Source organism: Melanerpes formicivorus, unplaced genomic scaffold (assembly GCF_026170545.1).
Source record: "Melanerpes formicivorus ecotype bairdi unplaced genomic scaffold, bMelFor1.0.p_v2 SCAF_4, whole genome shotgun sequence".
NCBI lineage: Eukaryota > Metazoa > Chordata > Aves > Piciformes > Picidae > Melanerpes > Melanerpes formicivorus.
The window spans coordinates 20706777-20718227 of record NW_027142356.1 but is presented as its reverse complement, the minus strand read 5'-3'; positions in this window follow the sequence as shown (position 1 = coordinate 20718227).

The window sequence follows — 11451 nt, the reverse complement described above, 5'->3', positions numbered from 1 at the left end:
AGTCACTTTATTTTTACTGTGAAGGTGTTATCCATCTTTTGAATCATGCTAAAATGCATTTGCTGAGGTACATGGCTTTTAATGCTAAGCTTTCCAATCTTTTCAATGGGGATAAGAGAAAAGGAAAAGAAAATTAAGTAGTTATCATCAAAGACCACCTTGCATAGAGCCAATATGTGTCCTGAAACCTGCTTTGGGAAAGTTGAAGAATAAAAATTACATCATTTACCTAGCATCTATTTCTTACACAAGATATTATTAAATATGAAATATGTCTAAATAAATAATATAATGCTAGCATTTAGTAGATAGACAAATGGTCAATACATCTGTTTTCATAACACTGTTTTATCACCTGAAATCACAGTATTGTGCACAGGAGCACACACCTAACTAGAAGCATGTGAACAATTCTGTAATATTCAAGGAATTCAAGATCTGAGGTACCAAGTAAATATTAGAATATCACAGCATATTAGAGGTTGGAAGGGACCTCAAGAGATCATCATGTCCAACCCCCCTGCCAAAGCAGGATCACTTAGGGTAGTCCGCACAGGAATGCATCCAGGTGGGTTTTGAAAGTCTCCAGAGGAGGAGACTCCACAACTTCTTCGGGCAGCCTGTTCCAGCGCTCTGTCACCCTCACTGTAAAGAAGTTTCTCCTCATGTTGAGGTGAAATCTTCTATGTTCAAGTCTGAACCCATTGTTTCTTGTCATATTACTGTGCACCACCAAAAAGATTTTGGCCCCATCCACCTGACATTATGCAAAAATATTTTCAGATAAATGTTTTTTGCAAATGTTCAACTTTGTTATCAGAGATGTGCTGTCAAATGCAGGCAGGCTAGATTCAGAGGCTGAAAGTGAATACCAGGGAGGAAAAATAATTTATGTTTTATGTCATAACCATAACATAGCAATCAGTGAGGTTATAATACAGTTCTTCAAAACATAATTATACCTTTTCTCTGGAGTCAGTTAAATTCATTTAGATAAAGGTTTCTTTCCAAGAATGCTTTTAATGTGCCTAAATATTTCTGTCTGGATTCTTGGTGTTCTGTTCACTCTTGCACCAAAATAAAGCATAAATCTTAACTATCTGCAAACATCAGAATTTTGTTAGCTACAACAGTCTCTTTTCTATAAAAAGGAAACAGGTTTTAGTGATAAATGACATTCAGATTATAAGCACACCTTACAGAGACAGCAGTATGAATCTCATGCTAAGATTTCTTTGCCCATGTCACAGGGTCATACAGATATCTGTCTGTTATGATAATCAATTACTGTAACTGAGACTCTGCCATTTTACTGCATAAGCAAGCCCTTTATTAGTTATGAAATGTAAGATTTTTGCCTTTCTCGGTACCAGAATCATGAACCACATATCAGCTTCAGAGCATTGCATATTCTTGTGTGATACATGAGAAATTTTGGATTGTTCTCTAGGTGCAAGAACAAAGGAGAAGGGGAAATGAGATTTTGAAAAGGTGAAGTATTTTTTAAGGCTTAGTGCAAATAAAAAAAGACACCTGAAAGATATTTTCTACTTGGCTGGTGTGGTAGAGAGAGACATCACTGAAAACATAGATGAGTTCTATTCAGCTAAGGAGTGGCAGGATGCTACTGCATCTGTGTTGGTGACAAGGAAAGTAGAAAACAGGTCTGTTATCAACAGAGGAAATACTATGGAAAGAGAAAGATGGAGCAAGATACAAAAATAAGAAAAAGTGTCTGTATAAGCTAATCTTCTTATTGTGCTGTTACTAATTGAGAAAGGAATTTGATGCATTGATTAAGAGATGTTAATATGTGCTGAAAATGATGGTGTGTCCCCAGAAGGGGGGCTGGGGAGGTGGTGGTGGTGAATGAGAAGACTTGTGAGCAACAATGAATGAGGCTCATGAGGATTAAAAATTTCTAGCAGGTAGCAAAAAATTCAGGGAGAAATGGAAAGGGCAGGGGTTTTATCTTGTCTGGTTTCAGTTCCTTGAAGTAGTCAGAAAAAGTTCAGAGATGTTAAACAGAAGTTCTTGGATGAGTAAGTGGAAGGAGCTTTATAATTCCAAACTTCATGCTAATTATAAGAAAAACTTTGGGGACTGTAAATCTAGGAATGGTTTAGTGTAAAGGTTATGATGGAAAATACAAATATGCCTATTTAAGGAAATATTTGAAATTTAAAATCCTGTGTAAATCAATGACCCTTCATCTCCTTTGCCTTTATGTAGGTGACATTGTTTCATAAATAGAATATACTTTGAAGCCTGTGTGGTTTTGAGTGTTAGGGTTGTTTGGGGGTTTTGTTGTTGTTGGGTTTTTTTGTCTGTTTGGGATTTTGTTATCCCAGTGGCTGCTCTGCAAAATGTAGGTTACCTCCTATCCTCTCTCTGTGCTGGGCAAGGAAGGTTTTAAGGAGTAGAGTGGGAGACTGGTTTTCTTAGGTCCATCTGAAAGAGCTGCTACTTGCCATTATGGAAGCAACAAACAGATTTTAATTAGATAAATGTCACTATTCCTCATTCATCCTGTTGTATCTGAGTAATGTTACAGGAAGAAAGAATTCTTGAGGATATACTTACATAACTACTTAAATATTGGGTGATAATGGTAGCACCTATTAGTGGCAAAATGAAACACTTTTCAACACAACAACTGTTGTTTACATATGGTGAAAGGTAATTTAGAATGGTTAATCAAAATTAACATAATTACTTTGGATTCAGCAATATTCTGACAAGGACAAAGAGCGTAATTATCAGAGACTCAATATTCCTGGTTCATAATCTTTCACTTTAATTCATCTCTCTTACCAGAAGTTACTCTGTTTGCATTCTGACATCAGACATTCTCAAAGGATTCTCAAAATCCACTAAATCATATGAATGGGCACTGTCATTACTTAAAACAGCAGTTGTCCAGGCAATATAACAGAAGCATTATTGCAAGGAGCACCACAAGCATAATTAATGACATATGGATCAGAAAATAGCTTACTTCAGTCCTTTTCCTGTCTGAGAGTGGCCAGTATAACTATTTTTCCTCTGTGACTTTGAGGACACAGTCTCAAGCTGCTCCAGGGGAGGACTTGATGGGGTCTTTGGTGCCATGGTTTAGTTGATTAAATTGTGTTGGATGGTGGGTTGGACATGATGATCTCGAAGGTCTCTTCCAACCTGGTCTGGTCTATTCTATTCTACTCTATTCTATTCTATTCATCAATGTACACAGAAAGTGTGCAAAAAAAATTGGTCTTAAAAAGCCTTACTTTTTAATGCCCTAAATTTACATGATTGTCCTACATAGGTTGGGATGTTACATGGTTTATTTCCTGCTTCCTCTGAATAATTTCATTAATTGCATGTCAAGGTAAGACACTGTTGGTGCTATTTAACACACACACTTAACTAAGTGCAAGAATACTGACTTGATCTTAGATCTCTGTAATATTAAAAATAAGTAAACAACTCTTAGTGTAGGTGTCCTCTTTCCAGACATTAAACCTCACTGCCCAGATTAAAGAAATGTGAAGTTAGTTTAATGACATGAACTATTCCACAAAGCTGTAATAAAAAGAAGGCACAGAGGTTTGAGTACCTATGCTGCTTTACCACAAGCAGTGAATGGAAAAAGAATCAAATTATCAATGCCATTCAAGTAAAGTTTGAAAGAAAAACAAAACTGAAAGGATAGTTTTGCATTAATTTGGAAGATAAATCACATTTAAAGGATATTTCCCACAGAATATATTTTGAGTGTGAAGTAGATATTTATAGCAGCACTCCTATGAAAATTAATTTGTTAACATTTTTTAAATGGTTAGTAATTAGCATGAGATGCTGCTTTTTTTTTCTGTTGCCAGTTAAGATGTTATTTGAGGTTCAGTTTAGTTTTTCATAAACAACATTGTCAGTATTTTTATGGAATTAACAAGCTTAGATGTACAGCATTCTGTAAATATTCTGCAAAAGCCTTTTTTTGTTTGTTTGTTTTGGCTTTACTCTTACTTTCTTGAGGGTGAACAGAATAGTCATATAGTGAAGTTGAGGCCTCTACCACTATACCCAGCAGCTGTGTCACACAAGTATTTGAATCACAGCTCTCAAGACAGAGATTTTTGATCAGTAAGAAAATCAATACAATATGCAGAAACAAGAAAACAGAGTATTAGCTAAGAAGATTCTGTAGAAAAGACAGGTATGAGTAGCAATAATGGGGGAAAAAAGAATAACAGCACCCTCTCTTCTGTTACAATAATACAATAAAAAGCTTTGTTTCCTGCGTTCATAAAACTGATCTCCAAAGTTCCTGTACCAAGGCATCTTTTATTGTTTCCTTAGGCTAATCATTATTACACTACATTACAAGAAAATTAAAAAGAAATTTATTAACTTCTTGTAATATTGGAAGGTTATAATTCTAGAAAGACAACAAACCCCAAGTTTATTTCACATCTCTGTCAGAACCAGAGCATATTTAGCTATTTATGTCTCAGTCCACCAAGCCTGGGAAAATGATGAATGAGTCAATAAACACTGATTGCCCATCTTGATCAGTGCTGATTGTCCAGCATACCTGAAGAGAGACAACACAGTGATTTTTATTGATGCCTTTTCCTCAGACTCAGGAAGAATTGGCTGAAGAAAGTGTCTGCCCAGGAGGGTGCTGGGCTTTTTAAAGAGTCCAAAACAAATCTATTTTCCATTTCTATAGTTTTGTATTATTGCCCATCTATGTGCTAGCTAGAATTTCATGCTGCCAAATCTGATTGCAGGATCAAAGTCGTAATTGTTTAACTTTTCTTGCAGGAAAAGCATTGTACAAGATGTAATCTTCTTCATTTATCTATCCCTTGTACTTAAATTGTGTATTCTGGAAGAAGGGAGAGAGGGGGAGGGATCAGATTTCCAGCATCTCCAGAGAACTCACTGCCACCCTTTAAGATAAAAATTTTCTCACCAAAGTCACAGCAAGTCGTGGCATTTTTCACTTGCAGACCCCAATATTGTTTCAAGCAAACTCTAATAGTATTACTATGGCAGATTCACATAGGAAACAAATACCACCAGTGTAAGTCACTCCTTGTTTCCCCTGATTTTTATACTCTCAATTTATGCAGGGAGATACAAGGAGCTGAACAGCAAACTGACACAAAACAACTACACCTGCTCAGAGTGATGTGACTGGATTCTGGCAGAGACTGTACAGTTCTTATGAAAAGAAGTATCATGTGGGAACATGCGTTGCACTGCAGTGCAGAGGACATCAAAAGGGGAACATGTGCCTGGGAGACCCTGCTGCTTCTCTTCCCAGATAGCCACTGCACAATTTTTCCTTTCTTTTCTCTTTTCCCATTGCGGTTTGCTTTTTTCTGCCAGAACCCTCCCCTGATTTTCACCATTAAGGTCTGTGTGTAATTGTCCACAAACCCTGCAGTAGGGATGCTCATAAGCCTATGTAAGAAATAATGAAGAACATTGATGTGATCACTCTTAAAAAGTACATCTTGATAATCCTTAGAACTAGTACAACTGCATAATAACTGGCAAGAGGTATCTTGATGTTGAACCAAACTTTTATATTCAGATGTGCTCTTAGGTGACATTTTTTCCTCCACTTTTTCTTTGCTATTTCAACCATCATTTTTATTTGCAGTGTACCTACCATCACTAACAGCTAGAAACACAACAAGAAAAGTGCCTCGACAACATGAAAATATGATTACAAACAATCCTATATGTCATGTAATGCTGTCGATGTTAGGGTAACCAAGCACGTGCTTCATTTTTTGCCGCTACATTCTGATTCTAAAGAACAAAGTGATATATGAAATATGAACAATTCTGATAAACAACATTAAAGGAAAATTAGGTGCTGCCTTTATCAAAATGTAGACACTAAAGTGAACTACTTAAACTAGAGTATTATTTATTATGGGGTTTGTTTTAAATGTAAAAATATACTGACTGCAGACTTCCTCACTGGGAGGTCGAAAGCACACAGGTGCAAAGAGAACAAAGATTCAGCTGAAAGCAGGTGATGTTATATACCACCAGCAGCTAGTTGTTCTTAAAAAGAAAATACAAGCCAAAGCATTGTTGTTCTTACATTCCTTTATTACTTGCTGTTCAAAAAAATAGTGTACACACAAATATTTTAAAGTGTAAATTTTGGAAGTTACACTGTCAAAAGTATACTTAGAGGAAGAACTCTAATGGCAATTCAGTTGAATTTTTTTTTTCAAACAATATGCTTGATTTAAAAGTATTTCTGGGCAAAAGCTTGTATGGCTTTCTACACAAGGAGATTGTAACCTAAGATAAATTATCTTTTTTTATTTTTTCCTTCAGGAAAGGAGGTCATAGGCAAAGAGAAGAAAAAAATAAGAATCATCATAGGAATGCTGAGATGGTTGTTTACATCAAAAGGATTAACTCAAGCCAAGTTGAAAGCGGTCTGGCAGACTTGAAGTGCAATGTTAGCCCTGGTATATGGTGAGTGTGAGTAAAAATGTAAACATAGTTAAATTTTACTTTACTCTCTCTAGTATTTTGTAATGACTTTCCAAGAGCTTCTGGGAAAGCATGTATAGAAATTAACTCTGAGTACCTCTCACAGCTCTCTATAGTCAGTTGATTTTCCCAAAAGAAACCAGGAAACTTTGAGTAATCTTTGTAAATGTCACTGGATGCACAGGAGCACCAGGTTTCTTAATTAGATGTCTAAAGCTGGAGTATAAGAATTACCTTTCTCAGTTTCATTATTTTGTATGATTTATTTTGAGATAAAGAGCTATTGATACAAGTCAGCATAAATATTCCTCTGTTTGTTTCTATTTATGAGTAACTGGGGATGCTAGGAGTCTGCTACCCACAGGTTTTGACTCAGCTGTATTTGTTGCCAAATAAAACTATCTGGATGAAATATCTAAGTTGATCCAATACTTTTGCTTTGGAAAAATACAGATTTAGAGACCAGTCAGGTCTGTATAACTCAATTTCACTTCTCTGCAGTAGTGTTAGGAGGTCTTCTAAGTATTGATCTCTGAATCATTACAAGGCAACTGAGTTTTCCTTAATGGTGTTAGTCAAAGAAACTATGACAGGTCCCTTATGAGCTTCAGTGAATAGTTTTTTATGTTACTGGTGTGCTGGATCAGAGACTGAGGTCTCTGTAAAAGCGTTTTGTGATAGCAACCAATCTTTTTTTGACTGTTGCTTGGAGAATTTACCAAAAGGGAAGACAACATGGATGCTGACAAAGAATCATAGAATTGTTAGGGTTGGAAGGGACCTCAAGGATCATCTTGTTCCAACTCCCCTGCCATGGGCAAAGGACCCCTCACACTAGATCAGATTGCTCAGAGCCACATCCATCCTTAAAATCCTCCAGGGATGGGGCTCCTACAACCTCCCTGGGCAACACGTTCATATGAAGAAATACTGAATGTAGTGATTTCTACTTTATAAACTATGTGTAAACTAGTATTTCCTTGGTAGGACAAGCCTGATGGCTGTCCTGTCATCTCACAAATTGGGAATACTTACTCACCATCTGTGGCAAATAACTTCTCAATTAGGAAACTGCATGTTTAGTAGTTTTAGAACTATGGCCAGGCCTGTTGCAACTGTCTGCAACTGTTTTTAGACTCCTGCTGTGAAGGGGAGCACCTGGATCTGTTTAAGATATCTTACATTAACTGACTAAATGCCCTCTCTAGTAGGACCAACAAATGAAGTGACTGCAAAAGGAGCTTCAAGTAGATGCCACATAAATTTCACTGTACTCATGAGAGAGCCACTGAACAGCACACACATCTGAGGACTTCCATCATATGAATACTATCCAATGTTTTCTGTATGCTTGTAGCATGCTGCATCTTCCACACTATGTTCTCATTGTAACCAAGCCTAGAAAACCAATGTCCAATGTTCTAAAAGAGGGTTAGTGTCTCAGGTTGGCAAAGGAAATGAGAGATGCAGCACACAGTCACTGTCCATGCCACATGGGGAGATTTTGAATGATCACCTACTATGTCACGTGCCATTTTGCCAATTTTTATTTTGGAGAAGCAGATTGTACTAATACACTTCAGAGCTCTAAAGTGCCTGCTGATTGTATTTTTTATGCCCCTACAGAGAGGGAACTGCTAATCTGTATAGGACATATTGTACTTGGTTAATTTTATAGACCACATTGAAGAGGGACTTATGTCTTTGCCGAATAAAATTTCAATTTAAATGTAACTCTCTGCTTGTTAGTTTAGAAATGTGGAGTCACATATAATTGGCTGGCATTGATTGTTTGAAACTGCTTATTAGTTTAATGTAGTGTTTTGACAAAAGTGTAGCTTTTTGCTTCCTTTCAAATAAATGGGAAGAGGGATTACTACCAATACAGAATTCTATTCAGCCTTTCCATTCCCCAGTACATGGATATATAAAAAATGCAATTACAACCTCTGAAATATGTTAGGTTTTTTTAACTTATACACAAAAATGAATCTGAAAATAATGCAAATGTGGAGGCTGACAGAAAAGCATTATTTGTTTCTTCTTTATGTAGTGCTTGAGCTATCTGTGTCCCAAGGAAATACTAATGATTTTGAAGAGAGATAGGGGTAGTGCACCTAAAGAATGAGAAAATGGGAGTGTGCAATATTCTTTCCATGCAATTAGCATTTATAAAAGGTTGTGTGCAACACTGAAATTTCTCTACCTGTATTAAGATTTTTAAAATCTGCTGGCCATTATTGCTGCAACTTTCAAGTGAAAATTGCCTTGCCAACTCACTGAGCAACTAAGTATTTTGCAAACTACACCTGCCAAAGTGGGGAGAAAAAAAAAACACAAATATAAACCAAATCAAACAGGTACCACATGATTGCTTGAGCTTGCTTTGTTATCATCTTCAATAACCTCTGCTGAAAAGAAAAGGCAAATCCTGACTAGCCTAAACATTGCCACTAGTTCATCTTTGGGAAACTGGCGATAGTTAGGACCTTTGCTGGAAAAAAAACCAAAACAAAACACACAAAACCCCAAACAAACCAAAAACAAAAACAACACAGGGTCTGGTGACTGGTTTTAAGGGAAGGAAACTCTCCCCTGAAGTCACCAGCTCTGCCTCTACTAGTGTGCAGTACCCCCTTCATCACAGAGTCATAACACAACCTTTATAGTTAAGTCTTTGTGGTATAGACAAGGGAAAATATGCTTCTTGCTACCTCTGTGGAGTGGTTAATATGGACTGTCAGGGCCCTCATCATGGTAAATTCTGCCTCAAAGCAAGTTTTCAATAGCACTATTGACTTAATTAAAGCTGTTTGTTCTATTTTTACACCAGCCTTACCTGCTGGATCCAAATAAATTACAGATTCACACCTGAAGATGCCCCTATCTTCATCTCTTGTTCACAATTTTAATTTACAGCTCTTTTGAACTATTGAGTAACAATACCAAATAAACTGTTATGTGGACTTGCTAAACATTGGCTTGTATTGTGAAACTTTCAGTTTCATATACTAGGTTGGACTTTTGTTGAAAGGGACCACTCTTCAGTCAGCACTAAAGAGACTGGAGTACTTTGGGTTAGCATTGTTATGTTTTCATTCTTTAAAATAAAAAAGAGTTTTTTTCCAAATTCTCAGTGGCATCTACACAGCATTTTGATGAATATGACTCTGCAGTATAGTATCTGCCATGCCACAATTATGTATTAGTACTTACATGACATTTCAGGCTTTTATAAACCCATTATAATCCAAATAAGTTAGCTGAAAAATAGTCAAACTCTGAGCAGGTAATAAGTAATAAATATATTATACTCTATTATATGTTCTATTCTGAGATGTAATCTAGGCTCTTGCATAGTGTCATGGTCCCAAATATTGCTTGCCATATGAACAGATAAGAAGAATTTCAGAGGTTTAAAGTCCATAAGTAATAGCTGTAGGAAAGAGGGAATTTAGCACACATAATTATACAGAAATTTCCTTATGTGTGCCCAAGTAATATGTGTGTTGACTGAAACATGGTTTATATAGTGCTGCTTGCGGTCATTTATTCCACTGAATAATTATCTTTGTTATTAGAAAGCCATGCGTTATTTCTTTTTTTCAGCTTGTCGGTCTTTCAGCTATTAACTGCTGTTGCATTAAATGGTCCATTAATACCTAGTTAATGTAATGTTTATATACCATAATTAAGTTACCTTTTGATCTCTGATAGACCACAGATAATGATTCACTAAAGCTCTTCTCCTATTTTTAGTATGTTCTCAGAATATTTTCCTAGTTTTTGACTTTCTCTTCCATAGATTTTAATGGTTAGGTCAAGTATTTATGCACATGCCTGTTTTCAAAGATAACCATTAACCTCTCTAATTGACTCAGCCAGACATTCAAGGCAGTTTAGAGTATAGATCATTGGAAAAGAGAAGTAGGAACATATTTAACTTATTTACATATAGTCCAAATGTTCTTTACCTTCTTGCCATTTGTATTGTTCTTATGTTTGGTATCTGATTTCCATGAACTTTGGAGTGAAAACAACCAGACAGAGAGCATTGAACACTAAAATTCAATTATACTGAATATCCTTCACAATGCATTCATCAATAACCACAGTACCAACCCTGTGCTTTTTTGCTAAATTACACGTCCAACAATTTCTTGTTCTTCTTGATGTTTCTTGCTAGTAGTACCTTGTTTTGTCCTTTTGGTTATCTGATTTTGACCATCAAGCCTGATCTGTGCATTTGTACTATCTTCAGCAATGTGATTTTGTTTCAGTAAGAGTCAACAAGACAGCAGAAAGTTACTGATTAAACCCAGATGATTTTTTTTATTGCTCTGCCTTTCTTCCCCTCAGAATAGCATCATTTACATTTTTAATCTAAACACCACATCTCTAAGGAGCTGCCAGATTTATTCAGCTTTTTTTTAAAGATCAATATCCCAGAAGGATTCACCTACAAAACCTCTGATTTATGAAGTCTGCTTTATGAAGCCTGCTATTTTTATTTTTGTACTGCACCAGGTTTTCAGATCAGAGACTCCCCACAGCTGCATTTTCTCCAAATAAGTCAAAATTTTCAGACCATTTTTTTGTTTTGTTAAATTACACACAGATGCTATAAAGAAGCAGTAACAACTGAGTAGATGTAATAAATATGTAGGGAACTATGCCTAAAGATGACAGCTTCTTTGCTGAAGTATGTTATGACATTTTATTTCACCTGTTGAGTAAATAAACAAGAGAGGAGAATTTGTCAGAAGGACAGGCTGAGTACTTGCTGGGTACGACGTCTGGTCTGAAAGCAAATGCCTGGTCCACTTGAGTAGGCTATGCTAACAGAACAGGACAAGCAAAACTGCTGGATACAAGCGGAGAAACTTGTGACTATGAGAGAATACAGTGTAAGAAGCTGATAAAGGTTACAGACATTGC